Raw genomic sequence first — 23,727 nt, forward strand, 5'->3', positions numbered from 1 at the left:
ACTCGGCTGCAGGCCTTTGTGGCTGGAGAGACTGCAGCTCCTCTGGAGGCTCTGGGCCAATTTTCACTCACCTTCGAGTGCAATAGGCTTGTGGGTTAAGGTGCTTGCAAAGGAAGGCAAGCAGCCTGCTCCTTTCCATTAGGAACACGTGTGGTGAGAGGCTTGGCAGCAGAGAAGAACAAAGAGGGGCAGCCAAGGAGGGGATTTGCATGCAGCTGGGTGGCCCCCAAATCTCCTGTTTCCCAAGCAGGGAATGCCTGCTGTGCCCATCAGTGCCCATTTCTAAGTGGGCACCCAGCCTCTGGATCTGCCCTTTCCCAGCCCTGAAAACACACGCAGGCCACACCCTGAGCCCTTCCAACTGTGAACTTTGCTCCCTGTGAGGGCTGAATGCCACATCTGGCTAAGGTGGGAGAAGGCCCGAGGAGGCCTTGGGGGACCTGCCAAGACATAGCAGTGCTCAGCAATGAGCACTCTGCTTTCTTTTGGCTGGACGCACATTCCAGTTTCTGCTTGAGGCCCGGAGAGGTCAGATAGGCGATCCCCGGGGGAAGGCAGAGCAGAGGGTTTTTCGGTGGAGCGTTGGCTCCCTCTGCTGGCCGTCAAGCGTGGAAGGCTAAGCCTTGCTCCAGCTGAGTTCCTGAGCAAGTTTCCAAGCAGGAGGCACTCTGGCTCCACAAGCTAGAGGACTTCCCAGTGGCTCCAGAGTGGGTGGCAAGGGCATGTGAGATGGAGGGTGCTCAGAAGCCACAGGGGAGACTTGAGTGTGGTTGGGTGCAGGTGTGCCAATATGTGTGGGTGTGTGCGCATGTGTGCGAGTGTGTTTTAGTGTGTGTGAGAGTGTGCATGAGTGCGGGCGTGCGAGTGTGTATGGGTGTGTGCGGGTGTGTGTGTGTGTGTGTGTGCGGGCATGTGCGTGTGTGTTTTGGTGGGGGTAGGTGTGTGTGTGTGTGTGTAGGCGTGTATGTGTATCTGCGGGTGTGTGCGGGTGTGTATAGGATTGTGTGTGTGTGTGGGGTGTGTGTGGGTGTGTGCGGCTGTGTGTGAATGTGTGTGGGTGTGTGCTAGTGTCTTTGGGTGTGTGTGAGTGGGTTTGGGTGTGTGCATGCGTGTGTTAGAGTGAGTGGGACTGTGCAGGGTGTGCAGGTGGGTTCGGGTGTGTGTGGATGTGTGCAGGAGTGTGCAAGTATATGCGGGTATGTGTGGTTGTGTGCAGGTTGTGTGTGTGATTGGGTGTGTTTGGGTTTGTGTGGGTGTTTGTTAGTGTGTGCGAGAGTGTGTGGGTGTGTATGAGTCTGTGTGGGTCTGTGAGAGTGTGTGTGAGTGCAAGTGCGTGTGTGCGGGTGCTTGAGGTTGTGCGCCTGTGCGAGAGGGTGAGTGGTTGTGTGCAGGTGTGTGAGGGTGTGGGTGTGAGGGTGTGTGTGAGTGTGTGCAGGTGTGTGAGGGTGAGTGGGTGTGTGCAGGTGTGTGCGTATGTGTGCGGGTGTGTGTGAGTGTGTGTGAGTGTGTTTGTGTGTGCGAGTGTCTATGGGTGTTTGTGGGTGTGTGCGGTTGAGTGCGACTGTGTGCAGGTGTGTGCGCGTGTGTATGTGTGTGTGCAGGTGAGTGTGGGTATGTGGGTGTGTGCGGGTGTGTGCGTGTGTGTATAGGTTTCTGTGTGTGTGTGCGGGTGTGTGTGGGTGCGCTCCCCGGGTGGGCTGAATGTCATGACTGTGTTAGGGGAGAGAAGGCCCAAAGAGGCCTTCATGGAGCTGCCATGGCATAGCAGTGCTCAGGAAAGAGCACCCTTCTTTCTTTAGGCTGGAGGCACACTCGAGTTTCTGCTTGAGGCAGAGGGACGGCAGAGAGGCCATCACTGGCTGAAGGCAAAGCAGAGAGATTTTCGGTGGAGCGATGGCTCCATCTGCTGGCTGACAAGCGTGGAAGGCGAAGCCTCGCTCCAACTGAGTTCCTGAGGAAGGTCCCAAGCAGGAGGCACTCTGGCTCCACAAGCTAGAGGGTCCTGCTTAGGACTTCCCAGTGGCTCCAGAGTGGATGGCAAGTGCATGTGGGTTGGAGGGTGCTCGGAAGCCGCAGGGGAGGCTTTGGGCACCCAGTGCTCTGTGACGAAACACGCTGCAGGCCCGAGCATCCATGAACTCCTCCAAGGTTTTGGAGCAGGAAATCTGTCCTTAGCAGAAGGCTTCCTGCAAAGGCCTGCAGGCCTTTCTGGGTGGCTAAGCTGCAGCTCCCTTGCAAGCTGCTGGTCCAGGGGCCTGTGTCCCTTGGTCTAAAGTGCTGTAGGAGGAGCTCCTAGCAAGGGGAGAGCAAGCACCTTGTTTCCCTTGAAGAGACTGGCTTGTACATGGGGAGGCCTGCCAGCAGCGAAGACAGCGCAGGCAGCATGGGGGTTTGGCAGGCAGCTAAGAGGCTGCAGGAGTCCTGCATGAAATAGGGGTCATGACTGGTTTCTCCTCAAGGCCCAATGGCAACGTGCACACACAGCCTCTGGACCTGCAGCTCCCGAGCAGTGCAAGAGACCCCCAGGCAGCACCCTGGGGCCTCCTCGGATGAGCTGTGCTCCATAGAGGGCCTGCCTGCTGGCAATGGCCTAGGCCACCCCAGGCCCTAGAGAGGCCCGGCTGAGCCTGGGATGGGCCCTGCCCTCGCAGTGCTCAGGGAAAACCCGTGTTTGAGGCCAGGCTGCAGGCACATTCAATGTTGTGTCTGCTGCAGAGAGACTTCAGCTAGGACTTCCAGGGGGAATGTGAAGTGCTGTGGTTTTTACCTGCAATCCATGTGCCTCACTTGGGGTGCCCGGCCCATCCGTCCCACACTCCTTGGATGTGTGTTCCTCAGACAGCTGGACAGCTGGGGAAGTGGACCTCCCCCAGCAAGGGAGACCTGCCTAGAACATTGCTCTGTGTACAAAGAGGATTCGCTGTGCCTCTGGCACTGGGGAGAGACTTTCTGCACCCAGGAGACACTTGGCACACACAGCGTTTCCCCATGGAAAGTGGTGTGAAAAAGAGCACCCGCCGGGGCTGCATGGCCCTCTGCGGTAGAAGCCCTCCACGCAGCAGGCTGTCATGGACTCGGCTGCAGGCCTTTGTGGCTGGAGAGACTGCAGCTCCTCTGGAGGCTCTGGGCCAATTTTCACTCACCTTCGAGTGCAATAGGCTTGTGGGTTAAGGTGCTTGCAAAGGAAGGCAAGCAGCCTGCTCCTTTCCATTAGGAACACGTGTGGTGAGAGGCTTGGCAGCAGAGAAGAACAAAGAGGGGCAGCCAAGGAGGGGATTTGCATGCAGCTGGGTGGCCCCCAAATCTCCTGTTTCCCAAGCAGGGAATGCCTGCTGTGCCCATCAGTGCCCATTTCTAAGTGGGCACCCAGCCTCTGGATCTGCCCTTTCCCAGCCCTGAAAACACACGCAGGCCACACCCTGAGCCCTTCCAACTGTGAACTTTGCTCCCTGTGAGGGCTGAATGCCACATCTGGCTAAGGTGGGAGAAGGCCCGAGGAGGCCTTGGGGGACCTGCCAAGACATAGCAGTGCTCAGCAATGAGCACTCTGCTTTCTTTTGGCTGGACGCACATTCCAGTTTCTGCTTGAGGCCCGGAGAGGTCAGATAGGCGATCCCCGGGGGAAGGCAGAGCAGAGGGTTTTTCGGTGGAGCGTTGGCTCCCTCTGCTGGCCGTCAAGCGTGGAAGGCTAAGCCTTGCTCCAGCTGAGTTCCTGAGCAAGTTTCCAAGCAGGAGGCACTCTGGCTCCACAAGCTAGAGGACTTCCCAGTGGCTCCAGAGTGGGTGGCAAGGGCATGTGAGATGGAGGGTGCTCAGAAGCCACAGGGGAGACTTGAGTGTGGTTGGGTGCAGGTGTGCCAATATGTGTGGGTGTGTGCGCATGTGTGCGAGTGTGTTTTAGTGTGTGTGAGAGTGTGCGTGAGTGCGGGCGTGCGAGTGTGTATGGGTGTGTGCGGGTGTGTGTGTGTGTGTGTGTGCGGGCATGTGCGTGTGTGTTTTGGTGGGGGTAGGTGTGTGTGTGTGTGTGTAGGCGTGTATGTGTATCTGCGGGTGTGTGCGGGTGTGTATAGGATTGTGTGTGTGTGTGGGGTGTGTGTGGGTGTGTGCGGCTGTGTGTGAATGTGTGTGGGTGTGTGCTAGTGTCTTTGGGTGTGTGTGAGTGGGTTTGGGTGTGTGCATGCGTGTGTTAGAGTGAGTGGGACTGTGCAGGGTGTGCAGGTGGGTTCGGGTGTGTGTGGATGTGTGCAGGAGTGTGCAAGTATATGCGGGTATGTGTGGTTGTGTGCAGGTTGTGTGTGTGATTGGGTGTGTTTGGGTTTGTGTGGGTGTTTGTTAGTGTGTGCGAGAGTGTGTGGGTGTGTATGAGTCTGTGTGGGTCTGTGAGAGTGTGTGTGAGTGCAAGTGCGTGTGTGCGGGTGCTTGAGGTTGTGCGCCTGTGCGAGAGGGTGAGTGGTTGTGTGCAGGTGTGTGAGGGTGTGGGTGTGAGGGTGTGTGTGAGTGTGTGCAGGTGTGTGAGGGTGAGTGGGTGTGTGCAGGTGTGTGCGTATGTGTGCGGGTGTGTGTGAGTGTGTGTGAGTGTGTTTGTGTGTGCGAGTGTCTATGGGTGTTTGTGGGTGTGTGCGGTTGAGTGCGACTGTGTGCAGGTGTGTGCGCGTGTGTATGTGTGTGTGCAGGTGAGTGTGGGTATGTGGGTGTGTGCGGGTGTGTGCGTGTGTGTATAGGTTTCTGTGTGTGTGTGCGGGTGTGTGTGGGTGCGCTCCCCGGGTGGGCTGAATGTCATGACTGTGTTAGGGGAGAGAAGGCCCAAAGAGGCCTTCATGGAGCTGCCATGGCATAGCAGTGCTCAGGAAAGAGCACCCTTCTTTCTTTAGGCTGGAGGCACACTCGAGTTTCTGCTTGAGGCAGAGGGACGGCAGAGAGGCCATCACTGGCTGAAGGCAAAGCAGAGAGATTTTCGGTGGAGCGATGGCTCCATCTGCTGGCTGACAAGCGTGGAAGGCGAAGCCTCGCTCCAACTGAGTTCCTGAGGAAGGTCCCAAGCAGGAGGCACTCTGGCTCCACAAGCTAGAGGGTCCTGCTTAGGACTTCCCAGTGGCTCCAGAGTGGATGGCAAGGGCATGTGGGTTGGAGGGTGCTCGGAAGCCGCAGGGGAGGCTTTGGGCACCCAGTGCTCTGTGACGAAACACGCTGCAGGCCCGAGCATCCATGAACTCCTCCAAGGTTTTGGAGCAGGAAATCTGTCCTTAGCAGAAGGCTTCCTGCAAAGGCCTGCAGGCCTTTCTGGGTGGCTAAGCTGCAGCTCCCTTGCAAGCTGCTGGTCCAGGGGCCTGTGTCCCTTGGTCTAAAGTGCTGTAGGAGGAGCTCCTAGCAAGGGGAGAGCAAGCACCTTGTTTCCCTTGAAGAGACTGGCTTGTACATGGGGAGGCCTGCCAGCAGCGAAGACAGCGCAGGCAGCATGGGGGTTTGGCAGGCAGCTAAGAGGCTGCAGGAGTCCTGCATGAAATAGGGGTCATGACTGGTTTCTCCTCAAGGCCCAATGGCAACGTGCACACACAGCCTCTGGACCTGCAGCTCCCGAGCAGTGCAAGAGACCCCCAGGCAGCACCCTGGGGCCTCCTCGGATGAGCTGTGCTCCATAGAGGGCCTGCCTGCTGGCAATGGCCTAGGCCACCCCAGGCCCTAGAGAGGCCCGGCTGAGCCTGGGATGGGCCCTGCCCTCGCAGTGCTCAGGGAAAACCCGTGTTTGAGGCCAGGCTGCAGGCACATTCAATGTTGTGTCTGCTGCAGAGAGACTTCAGCTAGGACTTCCAGGGGGAATGTGAAGTGCTGTGGTTTTTACCTGCAATCCATGTGCCTCACTTGGGGTGCCCGGCCCATCCGTCCCACACTCCTTGGATGTGTGTTCCTCAGACAGCTGGACAGCTGGGGAAGTGGACCTCCCCCAGCAAGGGAGACCTGCCTAGAACATTGCTCTGTGTACAAAGAGGATTCGCTGTGCCTCTGGCACTGGGGAGAGACTTTCTGCACCCAGGAGACACTTGGCACACACAGCGTTTCCCCATGGAAAGTGGTGTGAAAAAGAGCACCCGCCGGGGCTGCATGGCCCTCTGCGGTAGAAGCCCTCCACGCAGCAGGCTGTCATGGACTCGGCTGCAGGCCTTTGTGGCTGGAGAGACTGCAGCTCCTCTGGAGGCTCTGGGCCAATTTTCACTCACCTTCGAGTGCAATAGGCTTGTGGGTTAAGGTGCTTGCAAAGGAAGGCAAGCAGCCTGCTCCTTTCCATTAGGAACACGTGTGGTGAGAGGCTTGGCAGCAGAGAAGAACAAAGAGGGGCAGCCAAGGAGGGGATTTGCATGCAGCTGGGTGGCCCCCAAATCTCCTGTTTCCCAAGCAGGGAATGCCTGCTGTGCCCATCAGTGCCCATTTCTAAGTGGGCACCCAGCCTCTGGATCTGCCCTTTCCCAGCCCTGAAAACACACGCAGGCCACACCCTGAGCCCTTCCAACTGTGAACTTTGCTCCCTGTGAGGGCTGAATGCCACATCTGGCTAAGGTGGGAGAAGGCCCGAGGAGGCCTTGGGGGACCTGCCAAGACATAGCAGTGCTCAGCAATGAGCACTCTGCTTTCTTTTGGCTGGACGCACATTCCAGTTTCTGCTTGAGGCCCGGAGAGGTCAGATAGGCGATCCCCGGGGGAAGGCAGAGCAGAGGGTTTTTCGGTGGAGCGTTGGCTCCCTCTGCTGGCCGTCAAGCGTGGAAGGCTAAGCCTTGCTCCAGCTGAGTTCCTGAGCAAGTTTCCAAGCAGGAGGCACTCTGGCTCCACAAGCTAGAGGACTTCCCAGTGGCTCCAGAGTGGGTGGCAAGGGCATGTGAGATGGAGGGTGCTCAGAAGCCACAGGGGAGACTTGAGTGTGGTTGGGTGCAGGTGTGCCAATATGTGTGGGTGTGTGCGCATGTGTGCGAGTGTGTTTTAGTGTGTGTGAGAGTGTGCGTGAGTGCGGGCGTGCGAGTGTGTATGGGTGTGTGCGGGTGTGTGTGTGTGTGTGTGTGCGGGCATGTGCGTGTGTGTTTTGGTGGGGGTAGGTGTGTGTGTGTGTGTGTAGGCGTGTATGTGTATCTGCGGGTGTGTGCGGGTGTGTATAGGATTGTGTGTGTGTGTGGGGTGTGTGTGGGTGTGTGCGGCTGTGTGTGAATGTGTGTGGGTGTGTGCTAGTGTCTTTGGGTGTGTGTGAGTGGGTTTGGGTGTGTGCATGCGTGTGTTAGAGTGAGTGGGACTGTGCAGGGTGTGCAGGTGGGTTCGGGTGTGTGTGGATGTGTGCAGGAGTGTGCAAGTATATGCGGGTATGTGTGGTTGTGTGCAGGTTGTGTGTGTGATTGGGTGTGTTTGGGTTTGTGTGGGTGTTTGTTAGTGTGTGCGAGAGTGTGTGGGTGTGTATGAGTCTGTGTGGGTCTGTGAGAGTGTGTGTGAGTGCAAGTGCGTGTGTGCGGGTGCTTGAGGTTGTGCGCCTGTGCGAGAGGGTGAGTGGTTGTGTGCAGGTGTGTGAGGGTGTGGGTGTGAGGGTGTGTGTGAGTGTGTGCAGGTGTGTGAGGGTGAGTGGGTGTGTGCAGGTGTGTGCGTATGTGTGCAGGTGTGTGTGAGTGTGTGTGAGTGTGTTTGTGTGTGCGAGTGTCTATGGGTGTTTGTGGGTGTGTGCGGTTGAGTGCGACTGTGTGCAGGTGTGTGCGCGTGTGTATGTGTGTGTGCAGGTGAGTGTGGGTATGTGGGTGTGTGCGGGTGTGTGCGTGTGTGTATAGGTTTCTGTGTGTGTGTGCGGGTGTGTGTGGGTGCGCTCCCCGGGTGGGCTGAATGTCATGACTGTGTTAGGGGAGAGAAGGCCCAAAGAGGCCTTCATGGAGCTGCCATGGCATAGCAGTGCTCAGGAAAGAGCACCCTTCTTTCTTTAGGCTGGAGGCACACTCGAGTTTCTGCTTGAGGCAGAGGGACGGCAGAGAGGCCATCACTGGCTGAAGGCAAAGCAGAGAGATTTTCGGTGGAGCGATGGCTCCATCTGCTGGCTGACAAGCGTGGAAGGCGAAGCCTCGCTCCAACTGAGTTCCTGAGGAAGGTCCCAAGCAGGAGGCACTCTGGCTCCACAAGCTAGAGGGTCCTGCTTAGGACTTCCCAGTGGCTCCAGAGTGGATGGCAAGGGCATGTGGGTTGGAGGGTGCTCGGAAGCCGCAGGGGAGGCTTTGGGCACCCAGTGCTCTGTGACGAAACACGCTGCAGGCCCGAGCATCCATGAACTCCTCCAAGGTTTTGGAGCAGGAAATCTGTCCTTAGCAGAAGGCTTCCTGCAAAGGCCTGCAGGCCTTTCTGGGTGGCTAAGCTGCAGCTCCCTTGCAAGCTGCTGGTCCAGGGGCCTGTGTCCCTTGGTCTAAAGTGCTGTAGGAGGAGCTCCTAGCAAGGGGAGAGCAAGCACCTTGTTTCCCTTGAAGAGACTGGCTTGTACATGGGGAGGCCTGCCAGCAGCGAAGACAGCGCAGGCAGCATGGGGGTTTGGCAGGCAGCTAAGAGGCTGCAGGAGTCCTGCATGAAATAGGGGTCATGACTGGTTTCTCCTCAAGGCCCAATGGCAACGTGCACACACAGCCTCTGGACCTGCAGCTCCCGAGCAGTGCAAGAGACCCCCAGGCAGCACCCTGGGGCCTCCTCGGATGAGCTGTGCTCCATAGAGGGCCTGCCTGCTGGCAATGGCCTAGGCCACCCCAGGCCCTAGAGAGGCCCGGCTGAGCCTGGGATGGGCCCTGCCCTCGCAGTGCTCAGGGAAAACCCGTGTTTGAGGCCAGGCTGCAGGCACATTCAATGTTGTGTCTGCTGCAGAGAGACTTCAGCTAGGACTTCCAGGGGGAATGTGAAGTGCTGTGGTTTTTACCTGCAATCCATGTGCCTCACTTGGGGTGCCCGGCCCATCCGTCCCACACTCCTTGGATGTGTGTTCCTCAGACAGCTGGACAGCTGGGGAAGTGGACCTCCCCCAGCAAGGGAGACCTGCCTAGAACATTGCTCTGTGTACAAAGAGGATTCGCTGTGCCTCTGGCACTGGGGAGAGACTTTCTGCACCCAGGAGACACTTGGCACACACAGCGTTTCCCCATGGAAAGTGGTGTGAAAAAGAGCACCCGCCGGGGCTGCATGGCCCTCTGCGGTAGAAGCCCTCCACGCAGCAGGCTGTCATGGACTCGGCTGCAGGCCTTTGTGGCTGGAGAGACTGCAGCTCCTCTGGAGGCTCTGGGCCAATTTTCACTCACCTTCGAGTGCAATAGGCTTGTGGGTTAAGGTGCTTGCAAAGGAAGGCAAGCAGCCTGCTCCTTTCCATTAGGAACACGTGTGGTGAGAGGCTTGGCAGCAGAGAAGAACAAAGAGGGGCAGCCAAGGAGGGGATTTGCATGCAGCTGGGTGGCCCCCAAATCTCCTGTTTCCCAAGCAGGGAATGCCTGCTGTGCCCATCAGTGCCCATTTCTAAGTGGGCACCCAGCCTCTGGATCTGCCCTTTCCCAGCCCTGAAAACACACGCAGGCCACACCCTGAGCCCTTCCAACTGTGAACTTTGCTCCCTGTGAGGGCTGAATGCCACATCTGGCTAAGGTGGGAGAAGGCCCGAGGAGGCCTTGGGGGACCTGCCAAGACATAGCAGTGCTCAGCAATGAGCACTCTGCTTTCTTTTGGCTGGACGCACATTCCAGTTTCTGCTTGAGGCCCAGAGAGGTCAGATAGGCGATCCCCGGGGGAAGGCAGAGCAGAGGGTTTTTCGGTGGAGCGTTGGCTCCCTCTGCTGGCCGTCAAGCGTGGAAGGCTAAGCCTTGCTCCAGCTGAGTTCCTGAGCAAGTTTCCAAGCAGGAGGCACTCTGGCTCCACAAGCTAGAGGACTTCCCAGTGGCTCCAGAGTGGGTGGCAAGGGCATGTGAGATGGAGGATGCTCAGAAGCCACAGGGGAGACTTGAGTGTGGTTGGGTGCAGGTGTGCCAATATGTGTGGGTGTGTGCGCATGTGTGCGAGTGTGTTTTAGTGTGTGTGAGAGTGTGCGTGAGTGCGGGCGTGCGAGTGTGTATGGGTGTGTGCGGGTGTGTGTGTGTGTGTGTGTGCGGGCATGTGCGTGTGTGTTTTGGTGGGGGTAGGTGTGTGTGTGTGTGTGTAGGCGTGTATGTGTATCTGCGGGTGTGTGCGGGTGTGTATAGGATTGTGTGTGTGTGTGGGGTGTGTGTGGGTGTGTGCGGCTGTGTGTGAATGTGTGTGGGTGTGTGCTAGTGTCTTTGGGTGTGTGTGAGTGGGTTTGGGTGTGTGCATGCGTGTGTTAGAGTGAGTGGGACTGTGCAGGGTGTGCAGGTGGGTTCGGGTGTGTGTGGATGTGTGCAGGAGTGTGCAAGTATATGCGGGTATGTGTGGTTGTGTGCAGGTTGTGTGTGTGATTGGGTGTGTTTGGGTTTGTGTGGGTGTTTGTTAGTGTGTGCGAGAGTGTGTGGGTGTGTATGAGTCTGTGTGGGTCTGTGAGAGTGTGTGTGAGTGCAAGTGCGTGTGTGCGGGTGCTTGAGGTTGTGCGCCTGTGCGAGAGGGTGAGTGGTTGTGTGCAGGTGTGTGAGGGTGTGGGTGTGAGGGTGTGTGTGAGTGTGTGCAGGTGTGTGAGGGTGAGTGGGTGTGTGCAGGTGTGTGCGTATGTGTGCGGGTGTGTGTGAGTGTGTGTGAGTGTGTTTGTGTGTGCGAGTGTCTATGGGTGTTTGTGGGTGTGTGCGGTTGAGTGCGACTGTGTGCAGGTGTGTGCGCGTGTGTATGTGTGTGTGCAGGTGAGTGTGGGTATGTGGGTGTGTGCGGGTGTGTGCGTGTGTGTATAGGTTTCTGTGTGTGTGTGCGGGTGTGTGTGGGTGCGCTCCCCGGGTGGGCTGAATGTCATGACTGTGTTAGGGGAGAGAAGGCCCAAAGAGGCCTTCAGGGAGCTGCCATGGCATAGCAGTGCTCAGGAAAGAGCACCCTTCTTTCTTTAGGCTGGAGGCACACTCGAGTTTCTGCTTGAGGCAGAGGGACGGCAGAGAAGCCATCACTGGCTGAAGGCAAAGCAGAGAGATTTTCGGTGGAGCGATGGCTCCATCTGCTGGCTGACAAGCGTGGAAGGCGAAGCCTCGCTCCAACTGAGTTCCTGAGGAAGGTCCCAAGCAGGAGGCACTCTGGCTCCACAAGCTAGAGGGTCCTGCTTAGGACTTCCCAGTGGCTCCAGAGTGGATGGCAAGGGCATGTGGGTTGGAGGGTGCTCGGAAGCCGCAGGGGAGGCTTTGGGCACCCAGTGCTCTGTGACGAAACACGCTGCAGGCCCGAGCATCCATGAACTCCTCCAAGGTTTTGGAGCAGGAAATCTGTCCTTAGCAGAAGGCTTCCTGCAAAGGCCTGCAGGCCTTTCTGGGTGGCTAAGCTGCAGCTCCCTTGCAGGCTGCTGGTCCAGGGGCCTGTGTCCCTTGGTCTAAAGTGCTGTAGGAGGAGCTCCTAGCAAGGGGAGAGCAAGCACCTTGTTTCCCTTGAAGAGACTGGCTTGTACATGGGGAGGCCTGCCAGCAGCGAAGACAGCGCAGGCAGCATGGGGGTTTGGCAGGCAGCTAAGAGGCTGCAGGAGTCCTGCATGAAATAGGGGTCATGACTGGTTTCTCCTCAAGGCCCAATGGCAACGTGCACACACAGCCTCTGGACCTGCAGCTCCCGAGCAGTGCAAGAGACCCCCAGGCAGCACCCTGGGGCCTCCTCGGATGAGCTGTGCTCCATAGAGGGCCTGCCTGCTGGCAATGGCCTAGGCCACCCCAGGCCCTAGAGAGGCCCGGCTGAGCCTGGGATGGGCCCTGCCCTCGCAGTGCTCAGGGAAAACCCGTGTTTGAGGCCAGGCTGCAGGCACATTCAATGTTGTGTCTGCTGCAGAGAGACTTCAGCTAGGACTTCCAGGGGGAATGTGAAGTGCTGTGGTTTTTACCTGCAATCCATGTGCCTCACTTGGGGTGCCCGGCCCATCCGTCCCACATTCCTTGGATGTGTGTTCCTCAGACAGCTGGACAGCTGGGGAAGTGGACCTCCCCCAGCAAGGGAGACCTGCCTAGAACATTGCTCTGTGTACAAAGAGGATTCGCTGTGCCTCTGGCACTGGGGAGAGACTTTCTGCACCCAGGAGACACTTGGCACACACAGCGTTTCCCCATGGAAAGTGGTGTGAAAAAGAGCACCCGCCGGGGCTGCATGGCCCTCTGCGGTAGAAGCCCTCCACGCAGCAGGCTGTCATGGACTCGGCTGCAGGCCTTTGTGGCTGGAGAGACTGCAGCTCCTCTGGAGGCTCTGGGCCAATTTTCACTCACCTTCGAGTGCAATAGGCTTGTGGGTTAAGGTGCTTGCAAAGGAAGGCAAGCAGCCTGCTCCTTTCCATTAGGAACACGTGTGGTGAGAGGCTTGGCAGCAGAGAAGAACAAAGAGGGGCAGCCAAGGAGGGGATTTGCATGCAGCTGGGTGGCCCCCAAATCTCCTGTTTCCCAAGCAGGGAATGCCTGCTGTGCCCATCAGTGCCCATTTCTAAGTGGGCACCCAGCCTCTGGATCTGCCCTTTCCCAGCCCTGAAAACACACGCAGGCCACACCCTGAGCCCTTCCAACTGTGAACTTTGCTCCCTGTGAGGGCTGAATGCCACATCTGGCTAAGGTGGGAGAAGGCCCGAGGAGGCCTTGGGGGACCTGCCAAGACATAGCAGTGCTCAGCAATGAGCACTCTGCTTTCTTTTGGCTGGACGCACATTCCAGTTTCTGCTTGAGGCCCGGAGAGGTCAGATAGGCGATCCCCGGGGGAAGGCAGAGCAGAGGGTTTTTCGGTGGAGCGTTGGCTCCCTCTGCTGGCCGTCAAGCGTGGAAGGCTAAGCCTTGCTCCAGCTGAGTTCCTGAGCAAGTTTCCAAGCAGGAGGCACTCTGGCTCCACAAGCTAGAGGACTTCCCAGTGGCTCCAGAGTGGGTGGCAAGGGCATGTGAGATGGAGGGTGCTCAGAAGCCACAGGGGAGACTTGAGTGTGGTTGGGTGCAGGTGTGCCAATATGTGTGGGTGTGTGCGCATGTGTGCGAGTGTGTTTTAGTGTGTGTGAGAGTGTGCATGAGTGCGGGCGTGCGAGTGTGTATGGGTGTGTGCGGGTGTGTGTGTGTGTGTGTGTGCGGGCATGTGCGTGTGTGTTTTGGTGGGGGTAGGTGTGTGTGTGTGTGTGTAGGCGTGTATGTGTATCTGCGGGTGTGTGCGGGTGTGTATAGGATTGTGTGTGTGTGTGGGGTGTGTGTGGGTGTGTGCGGCTGTGTGTGAATGTGTGTGGGTGTGTGCTAGTGTCTTTGGGTGTGTGTGAGTGGGTTTGGGTGTGTGCATGCGTGTGTTAGAGTGAGTGGGACTGTGCAGGGTGTGCAGGTGGGTTCGGGTGTGTGTGGATGTGTGCAGGAGTGTGCAAGTATATGCGGGTATGTGTGGTTGTGTGCAGGTTGTGTGTGTGATTGGGTGTGTTTGGGTTTGTGTGGGTGTTTGTTAGTGTGTGCGAGAGTGTGTGGGTGTGTATGAGTCTGTGTGGGTCTGTGAGAGTGTGTGTGAGTGCAAGTGCGTGTGTGCGGGTGCTTGAGGTTGTGCGCCTGTGCGAGAGGGTGAGTGGTTGTGTGCAGGTGTGTGAGGGTGTGGGTGTGAGGGTGTGTGTGAGTGTGTGCAGGTGTGTGAGGGTGAGTGGGTGTGTGCAGGTGTGTGCGTATGTGTGCGGGTGTGTGTGAGTGTGTGTGAGTGTGTTTGTGTGTGCGAGTGTCTATGGGTGTTTGTGGGTGTGTGCGGTTGAGTGCGACTGTGTGCAGGTGTGTGCGCGTGTGTATGTGTGTGTGCAGGTGAGTGTGGGTATGTGGGTGTGTGCGGGTGTGTGCGTGTGTGTATAGGTTTCTGTGTGTGTGTGCGGGTGTGTGTGGGTGCGCTCCCCGGGTGGGCTGAATGTCATGACTGTGTTAGGGGAGAGAAGGCCCAAAGAGGCCTTCATGGAGCTGCCATGGCATAGCAGTGCTCAGGAAAGAGCACCCTTCTTTCTTTAGGCTGGAGGCACACTCGAGTTTCTGCTTGAGGCAGAGGGACGGCAGAGAGGCCATCACTGGCTGAAGGCAAAGCAGAGAGATTTTCGGTGGAGCGATGGCTCCATCTGCTGGCTGACAAGCGTGGAAGGTGAAGCCTCGCTCCAACTGAGTTCCTGAGGAAGGTCCCAAGCAGGAGGCACTCTGGCTCCACAAGCTAGAGGGTCCTGCTTAGGACTTCCCAGTGGCTCCAGAGTGGATGGCAAGGGCATGTGGGTTGGAGGGTGCTCGGAAGCCGCAGGGGAGGCTTTGGGCACCCAGTGCTCTGTGACGAAACACGCTGCAGGCCCGAGCATCCATGAACTCCTCCAAGGTTTTGGAGCAGGAAATCTGTCCTTAGCAGAAGGCTTCCTGCAAAGGCCTGCAGGCCTTTCTGGGTGGCTAAGCTGCAGCTCCCTTGCAGGCTGCTGGTCCAGGGGCCTGTGTCCCTTGGTCTAAAGTGCTGTAGGAGGAGCTCCTAGCAAGGGGAGAGCAAGCACCTTGTTTCCCTTGAAGAGACTGGCTTGTACATGGGGAGGCCTGCCAGCAGCGAAGACAGCGCAGGCAGCATGGGGGTTTGGCAGGCAGCTAAGAGGCTGCAGGAGTCCTGCATGAAATAGGGGTCATGACTGGTTTCTCCTCAAGGCCCAATGGCAACGTGCACACACAGCCTCTGGACCTGCAGCTCCCGAGCAGTGCAAGAGACCCCCAGGCAGCACCCTGGGGCCTCCTCGGATGAGCTGTGCTCCATAGAGGGCCTGCCTGCTGGCAATGGCCTAGGCCACCCCAGGCCCTAGAGAGGCCCGGCTGAGCCTGGGATGGGCCCTGCCCTCGCAGTGCTCAGGGAAAACCCGTGTTTGAGGCCAGGCTGCAGGCACATTCAATGTTGTGTCTGCTGCAGAGAGACTTCAGCTAGGACTTCCAGGGGGAATGTGAAGTGCTGTGGTTTTTACCTGCAATCCATGTGCCTCACTTGGGGTGCCCGGCCCATCCGTCCCACATTCCTTGGATGTGTGTTCCTCAGACATCTGGACAGCTGGGGAAGTGGACCTCCCCCAGCAAGGGAGACCTGCCTAGAACATTGCTCTGTGTACAAAGAGGATTCGCTGTGCCTCTGGCACTGGGGAGAGACTTTCTGCACCCAGGAGACACTTGGCACACACAGCGTTTCCCCATGGAAAGTGGTGTGAAAAAGAGCACCCGCCGGGGCTGCATGGCCCTCTGCGGTAGAAGCCCTCCACGCAGCAGGCTGTCATGGACTCGGCTGCAGGCCTTTGTGGCTGGAGAGACTGCAGCTCCTCTGGAGGCTCTGGGCCAATTTTCACTCACCTTCGAGTGCAATAGGCTTGTGGGTTAAGGTGCTTGCAAAGGAAGGCAAGCAGCCTGCTCCTTTCCATTAGGAACACGTGTGGTGAGAGGCTTGGCAGCAGAGAAGAACAAAGAGGGGCAGCCAAGGAGGGGATTTGCATGCAGCTGGGTGGCCCCCAAATCTCCTGTTTCCCAAGCAGGGAATGCCTGCTGTGCCCATCAGTGCCCATTTCTAAGTGGGCACCCAGCCTCTGGATCTGCCCTTTCCCAGCCCTGAAAACACACGCAGGCCACACCCTGAGCCCTTCCAACTGTGAACTTTGCTCCCTGTGAGGGCTGAATGCCACATCTGGCTAAGGTGGGAGAAGGCCCGAGGAGGCCTTGGGGGACCTGCCAAGACATAGCAGTGCTCAGCAATGAGCACTCTGCTTTCTTTTGGCTGGACGCACATTCCAGTTTCTGCTTGAGGCCCGGAGAGGTCAGATAGGCGATCCCCGGGGGAAGGCAGAGCAGAGGGTTTTTCGGTGGAGCGTTGGCTCCCTCTGCTGGCCGTCAAGCGTGGAAGGCTAAGCCTTGCTCCAGCTGAGTTCCTGAGCAAGTTTCCAAGCAGGAGGCACTCTGGCTCCACAAGCTAGAGGACTTCCCAGTGGCTCCAGAGTGGGTGGCAAGGGCATGTGAGATGGAGGGTGCTCAGAAGCCACAGGGGAGACTTGAGTGTGGTTGGGTGCAGGTGTGCCAATATGTGTGGGTGTGTGCGCATGTGTGCGAGTGTGTTTTAGTGTGTGTGAGAGTGTGCATGAGTGCGGGCGTGCGAGTGTGTATGGGTGTGTGCGGGTGTGTGTGTGTGTGTGTGTGCGGGCATGTGCGTGTGTGTTTTGGTGGGGGTAGGTGTGTGTGTGTGTGTGTAGGCGTGTATGTGTATCTGCGGGTGTGTGCGGGTGTGTATAGGATTGTGTGTGTGTGTGGGGTGTGTGTGGGTGTGTGCGGCTGTGTGTGAATGTGTGTGGGTGTGTGCTAGTGTCTTTGGGTGTGTGTGAGTGGGTTTGGGTGTGTGCATGCGTGTGTTAGAGTGAGTGGGACTGTGCAGGGTGTGCAGGTGGGTTCGGGTGTGTGTGGATGTGTGCAGGAGTGTGCAAGTATATGCGGGTATGTGTGGTTGTGTGCAGGTTGTGTGTGTGATTGGGTGTGTTTGGGTTTGTGTGGGTGTTTGTTAGTGTGTGCGAGAGTGTGTGGGTGTGTATGAGTCTGTGTGGGTCTGTGAGAGTGTGTGTGAGTGCAAGTGCGTGTGTGCGGGTGCTTGAGGTTGTGCGCCTGTGCGAGAGGGTGAGTGGTTGTGTGCAGGTGTGTGAGGGTGTGGGTGTGAGGGTGTGTGTGAGTGTGTGCAGGTGTGTGAGGGTGAGTGGGTGTGTGCAGGTGTGTGCGTATGTGTGCGGGTGTGTGTGAGTGTGTGTGAGTGTGTTTGTGTGTGCGAGTGTCTATGGGTGTTTGTGGGTGTGTGCGGTTGAGTGCGACTGTGTGCAGGTGTGTGCGCGTGTGTATGTGTGTGTGCAGGTGAGTGTGGGTATGTGGGTGTGTGCGGGTGTGTGCGTGTGTGTATAGGTTTCTGTGTGTGTGTGCGGGTGTGTGTGGGTGCGCTCCCCGGGTGGGCTGAATGTCATGACTGTGTTAGGGGAGAGAAGGCCCAAAGAGGCCTTCATGGAGCTGCCATGGCATAGCAGTGCTCAGGAAAGAGCACCCTTCTTTCTTTAGGCTGGAGGCACACTCGAGTTTCTGCTTGAGGCAGAGGGACGGCAGAGAGGCCATCACTGGCTGAAGGCAAAGCAGAGAGATTTTCGGTGGAGCGATGGCTCCATCTGCTGGCTGACAAGCGTGGAAGGCGAAGCCTCGCTCCAACTGAGTTCCTGAGGAAGGTCCCAAGCAGGAGGCACTCTGGCTCCACAAGCTAGAGGGTCCTGCTTAGGACTTCCCAGTGGCTCCAGAGTGGATGGCAAGTGCATGTGGGTTGGAGGGTGCTCGGAAGCCGCAGGGGAGGCTTTGGGCACCCAGTGCTCTGTGACGAAACACGCTGCAGGCCCGAGCATCCATGAACTCCTCCAAGGTTTTGGAGCAGGAAATCTGTCCTTAGCAGAAGGCTTCCTGCAAAGGCCTGCAGGCCTTTCTGGGTGGCTAAGCTGCAGCTCCCTTGCAAGCTGCTGGTCCAGGGGCCTGTGTCCCTTGGTCTAAAGTGCTGTAGGAGGAGCTCCTAGCAAGGGGAGAGCAAGCACCTTGTTTCCCTTGAAGAGACTGGCTTGTACATGGGGAGGCCTGCCAGCAGCGAAGACAGCGCAGGCAGCATGGGGGTTTGGCAGGCAGCTAAGAGGCTGCAGGAGTCCTGCATGAAATAGGGGTCATGACTGGTTTCTCCTCAAGGCCCAATGGCAACGTGCACACACAGCCTCTGGACCTGCAGCTCCCGAGCAGTGCAAGAGACCCCCAGGCAGCACCCTGGGGCCTCCTCGGATGAGCTGTGCTCCATAGAGGGCCTGCCTGCTGGCAATGGCCTAGGCCACCCCAGGCCCTAGAGAGGCCCGGCTGAGCCTGGGATGGGCCCTGCCCTCGCAGTGCTCAGGGAAAACCCGTGTTTGAGGCCAGGCTGCAGGCACATTCAATGTTGTGTCTGCTGCAGAGAGACTTCAGCTAGGACTTCCAGGGGGAATGTGAAGTGCTGTGGTTTTTACCTGCAATCCATGTGCCTCACTTGGGGTGCCCGGCCCATCCGTCCCACACTCCTTGGATGTGTGTTCCTCAGACAGCTGGACAGCTGGGGAAGTGGACCTCCCCCAGCAAGGGAGACCTGCCTAGAACATTGCTCTGTGTACAAAGAGGATTCGCTGTGCCTCTGGCACTGGGGAGAGACTTTCTGCACCCAGGAGACACTTGGCACACACAGCGTTTCCCCATGGAAAGTGGTGTGAAAAAGAGCACCCGCCGGGGCTGCATGGCCCTCTGCGGTAGAAGCCCTCCACGCAGCAGGCTGTCATGGACTCGGCTGCAGGCCTTTGTGGCTGGAGAGACTGCAGCTCCTCTGGAGGCTCTGGGCCAATTTTCACTCACCTTCGAGTGCAATAGGCTTGTGGGTTAAGGTGCTTGCAAAGGAAGGCAAGCAGCCTGCTCCTTTCCATTAGGAACACGTGTGGTGAGAGGCTTGGCAGCAGAGAAGAACAAAGAGGGGCAGCCAAGGAGGGGATTTGCATGCAGCTGGGTGGCCCCCAAATCTCCTGTTTCCCAAGCAGGGAATGCCTGCTGTGCCCATCAGTGCCCATTTCTAAGTGGGCACCCAGCCTCTGGATCTGCCCTTTCCCAGCCCTGAAAACACACGCAGGCCACACCCTGAGCCCTTCCAACTGTGAACTTTGCTCCCTGTGAGGGCTGAATGCCACATCTGGCTAAGGTGGGAGAAGGCCCGAGGAGGCCTTGGGGGACCTGCCAAGACATAGCAGTGCTCAGCAATGAGCACTCTGCTTTCTTTTGGCTGGACGCACATTCCAGTTTCTGCTTGAGGCCCGGAGAGGTCAGATAGGCGATCCCCGGGGGAAGGCAGAGCAGAGGGTTTTTCGGTGGAGCGTTGGCTCCCTCTGCTGGCCGTCAAGCGTGGAAGGCTAAGCCTTGCTCCAGCTGAGTTCCTGAGCAAGTTTCCAAGCAGGAGGCACTCTGGCTCCACAAGCTAGAGGACTTCCCAGTGGCTCCAGAGTGGGTGGCAAGGGCATGTGAGATGGAGGGTGCTCAGAAGCCACAGGGGAGACTTGAGTGTGGTTGGGTGCAGGTGTGCCAATATGTGTGGGTGTGTGCGCATGTGTGCGAGTGTGTTTTAGTGTGTGTGAGAGTGTGCGTGAGTGCGGGCGTGCGAGTGTGTATGGGTGTGTGCGGGTGTGTGTGTGTGTGTGTGTGCGGGCATGTGCGTGTGTGTTTTGGTGGGGGTAGGTGTGTGTGTGTGTGTGTAGGCGTGTATGTGTATCTGCGGGTGTGTGCGGGTGTGTATAGGATTGTGTGTGTGTGTGGGGTGTGTGTGGGTGTGTGCGGCTGTGTGTGAATGTGTGTGGGTGTGTGCTAGTGTCTTTGGGTGTGTGTGAGTGGGTTTGGGTGTGTGCATGCGTGTGTTAGAGTGAGTGGGACTGTGCAGGGTGTGCAGGTGGGTTCGGGTGTGTGTGGATGTGTGCAGGAGTGTGCAAGTATATGCGGGTATGTGTGGTTGTGTGCAGGTTGTGTGTGTGATTGGGTGTGTTTGGGTTTGTGTGGGTGTTTGTTAGTGTGTGCGAGAGTGTGTGGGTGTGTATGAGTCTGTGTGGGTCTGTGAGAGTGTGTGTGAGTGCAAGTGCGTGTGTGCGGGTGCTTGAGGTTGTGCGCCTGTGCGAGAGGGTGAGTGGTTGTGTGCAGGTGTGTGAGGGTGTGGGTGTGAGGGTGTGTGTGAGTGTGTGCAGGTGTGTGAGGGTGAGTGGGTGTGTGCAGGTGTGTGCGTATGTGTGCGGGTGTGTGTGAGTGTGTGTGAGTGTGTTTGTGTGTGCGAGTGTCTATGGGTGTTTGTGGGTGTGTGCGGTTGAGTGCGACTGTGTGCAGGTGTGTGCGCGTGTGTATGTGTGTGTGCAGGTGAGTGTGGGTATGTGGGTGTGTGCGGGTGTGTGCGTGTGTGTATAGGTTTCTGTGTGTGTGTGCGGGTGTGTGTGGGTGCGCTCCCCGGGTGGGCTGAATGTCATGACTGTGTTAGGGGAGAGAAGGCCCAAAGAGGCCTTCATGGAGCTGCCATGGCATAGCAGTGCTCAGGAAAGAGCACCCTTCTTTCTTTAGGCTGGAGGCACACTCGAGTTTCTGCTTGAGGCAGAGGGACGGCAGAGAGGCCATCACTGGCTGAAGGCAAAGCAGAGAGATTTTCGGTGGAGCGATGGCTCCATCTGCTGGCTGACAAGCGTGGAAGGCGAAGCCTCGCTCCAACTGAGTTCCTGAGGAAGGTCCCAAGCAGGAGGCACTCTGGCTCCACAAGCTAGAGGGTCCTGCTTAGGACTTCCCAGTGGCTCCAGAGTGGATGGCAAGGGCATGTGGGTTGGAGGGTGCTCGGAAGCCGCAGGGGAGGCTTTGGGCACCCAGTGCTCTGTGACGAAACACGCTGCAGGCCCGAGCATCCATGAACTCCTCCAAGGTTTTGGAGCAGGAAATCTGTCCTTAGCAGAAGGCTTCCTGCAAAGGCCTGCAGGCCTTTCTGGGTGGCTAAGCTGCAGCTCCCTTGCAAGCTGCTGGTCCAGGGGCCTGTGTCCCTTGGTCTAAAGTGCTGTAGGAGGAGCTCCTAGCAAGGGGAGAGCAAGCACCTTGTTTCCCTTGAAGAGACTGGCTTGTACATGGGGAGGCCTGCCAGCAGCGAAGACAGCGCAGGCAGCATGGGGGTTTGGCAGGCAGCTAAGAGGCTGCAGGAGTCCTGCATGAAATAGGGGTCATGACTGGTTTCTCCTCAAGGCCCAATGGCAACGTGCACACACAGCCTCTGGACCTGCAGCTCCCGAGCAGTGCAAGAGACCCCCAGGCAGCACCCTGGGGCCTCCTCGGATGAGCTGTGCTCCATAGAGGGCCTGCCTGCTGGCAATGGCCTAGGCCACCCCAGGCCCTAGAGAGGCCCGGCTGAGCCTGGGATGGGCCCTGCCCTCGCAGTGCTCAGGGAAAACCCGTGTTTGAGGCCAGGCTGCAGGCACATTCAATGTTGTGTCTGCTGCAGAGAGACTTCAGCTAGGACTTCCAGGGGGAATGTGAAGTGCTGTGGTTTTTACCTGCAATCCATGTGCCTCACTTGGGGTGCCCGGCCCATCCGTCCCACACTCCTTGGATGTGTGTTCCTCAGACAGCTGGACAGCTGGGGAAGTGGACCTCCCCCAGCAAGGGAGACCTGCCTAGAACATTGCTCTGTGTACAAAGAGGATTCGCTGTGCCTCTGGCACTGGGGAGAGACTTTCTGCACCCAGGAGACACTTGGCACACACAGCGTTTCCCCATGGAAAGTGGTGTGAAAAAGAGCACCCGCCGGGGCTGCATGGCCCTCTGCGGTAGAAGCCCTCCACGCAGCAGGCTGTCATGGACTCGGCTGCAGGCCTTTGTGGCTGGAGAGACTGCAGCTCCTCTGGAGGCTCTGGGCCAATTTTCACTCACCTTCGAGTGCAATAGGCTTGTGGGTTAAGGTGCTTGCAAAGGAAGGCAAGCAGCCTGCTCCTTTCCATTAGGAACACGTGTGGTGAGAGGCTTGGCAGCAGAGAAGAACAAAGAGGGGCAGCCAAGGAGGGGATTTGCATGCAGCTGGGTGGCCCCCAAATCTCCTGTTTCCCAAGCAGGGAATGCCTGCTGTGCCCATCAGTGCCCATTTCTAAGTGGGCACCCAGCCTCTGGATCTGCCCTTTCCCAGCCCTGAAAACACACGCAGGCCACACCCTGAGCCCTTCCAACTGTGAACTTTGCTCCCTGTGAGGGCTGAATGCCACATCTGGCTAAGGTGGGAGAAGGCCCGAGGAGGCCTTGGGGGACCTGCCAAGACATAGCAGTGCTCAGCAATGAGCACTCTGCTTTCTTTTGGCTGGACGCACATTCCAGTTTCTGCTTGAGGCCCGGAGAGGTCAGATAGGCGATCCCCGGGGGAAGGCAGAGCAGAGGGTTTTTCGGTGGAGTGTTGGCTCCCTCTGCTGGCCGTCAAGCGTGGAAGGCTAAGCCTTGCTCCAGCTGAGTTCCTGAGCAAGTTTCCAAGCAGGAGGCACTCTGGCTCCACAAGCTAGAGGACTTCCCAGTGGCTCCAGAGTGGGTGGCAAGGGCATGTGAGATGGAGGGTGCTCAGAAGCCACAGGGGAGACTTGAGTGTGGTTGGGTGCAGGTGTGCCAATATGTGTGGGTGTGTGCGCATGTGTGCGAGTGTGTTTTAGTGTGTGTGAGAGTGTGCGTGAGTGCGGGCGTGCGAGTGTGTATGGGTGTGTGCGGGTGTGTGTGTGTGTGTGTGTGCGGGCATGTGCGTGTGTGTTTTGGTGGGGGTAGGTGTGTGTGTGTGTGTGTAGGCGTGTATGTGTATCTGCGGGTGTGTGCGGGTGTGTATAGGATTGTGTGTGTGTGTGGGGTGTGTGTGGGTGTGTGCGGCTGTGTGTGAATGTGTGTGGGTGTGTGCTAGTGTCTTTGGGTGTGTGTGAGTGGGTTTGGGTGTGTGCATGCGTGTGTTAGAGTGAGTGGGACTGTGCAGGGTGTGCAGGTGGGTTCGGGTGTGTGTGGATGTGTGCAGGAGTGTGCAAGTATATGCGGGTATGTGTGGTTGTGTGCAGGTTGTGTGTGTGATTGGGTGTGTTTGGGTTTGTGTGGGTGTTTGTTAGTGTGTGCGAGAGTGTGTGGGTGTGTATGAGTCTGTGTGGGTCTGTGAGAGTGTGTGTGAGTGCAAGTGCGTGTGTGCGGGTGCTTGAGGTTGTGCGCCTGTGCGAGAGGGTGAGTGGTTGTGTGCAGGTGTGTGAGGGTGTGGGTGTGAGGGTGTGTGTGAGTGTGTGCAGGTGTGTGAGGGTGAGTGGGTGTGTGCAGGTGTGTGCGTATGTGTGCGGGTGTGTGTGAGTGTGTGTGAGTGTGTTTGTGTGTGCGAGTGTCTATGGGTGTTTGTGGGTGTGTGCGGTTGAGTGCGACTGTGTGCAGGTGTGTGCGCGTGTGTATGTGTGTGTGCAGGTGAGTGTGGGTATGTGGGTGTGTGCGGGTGTGTGCGTGTGTGTATAGGTTTCTGTGTGTGTGTGCGGGTGTGTGTGGGTGCGCTCCCCGGGTGGGCTGAATGTCATGACTGTGTTAGGGGAGAGAAGGCCCAAAGAGGCCTTCAGGGAGCTGCCATGGCATAGCAGTGCTCAGGAAAGAGCACCCTTCTTTCTTTAGGCTGGAGGCACACTCGAGTTTCTGCTTGAGGCAGAGGGACGGCAGAGAGGCCATCACTGGCTGAAGGCAAAGCAGAGAGATTTTCGGTGGAGCGATGGCTCCATCTGCTGGCTGACAAGCGTGGAAGGCGAAGCCTCGCTCCAACTGAGTTCCTGAGGAAGGTCCCAAGCAGGAGGCACTCTGGCTCCACAAGCTAGAGGGTCCTGCTTAGGACTTCCCAGTGGCTCCAGAGTGGATGGCAAGGGCATGTGGGTTGGAGGGTGCTCGGAAGCCGCAGGGGAGGCTTTGGGCACCCAGTGCTCTGTGACGAAACACGCTGCAGGCCCGAGCATCCATGAACTCCTCCAAGGTTTTGGAGCAGGAAATCTGTCCTTAGCAGAAGGCTTCCTGCAAAGGCCTGCAGGCCTTTCTGGGTGGCTAAGCT

This window comes from Hippopotamus amphibius, chromosome 8 (assembly GCF_030028045.1).
Source record: "Hippopotamus amphibius kiboko isolate mHipAmp2 chromosome 8, mHipAmp2.hap2, whole genome shotgun sequence".
NCBI classification, from domain to species: domain Eukaryota; kingdom Metazoa; phylum Chordata; class Mammalia; order Artiodactyla; family Hippopotamidae; genus Hippopotamus; species Hippopotamus amphibius.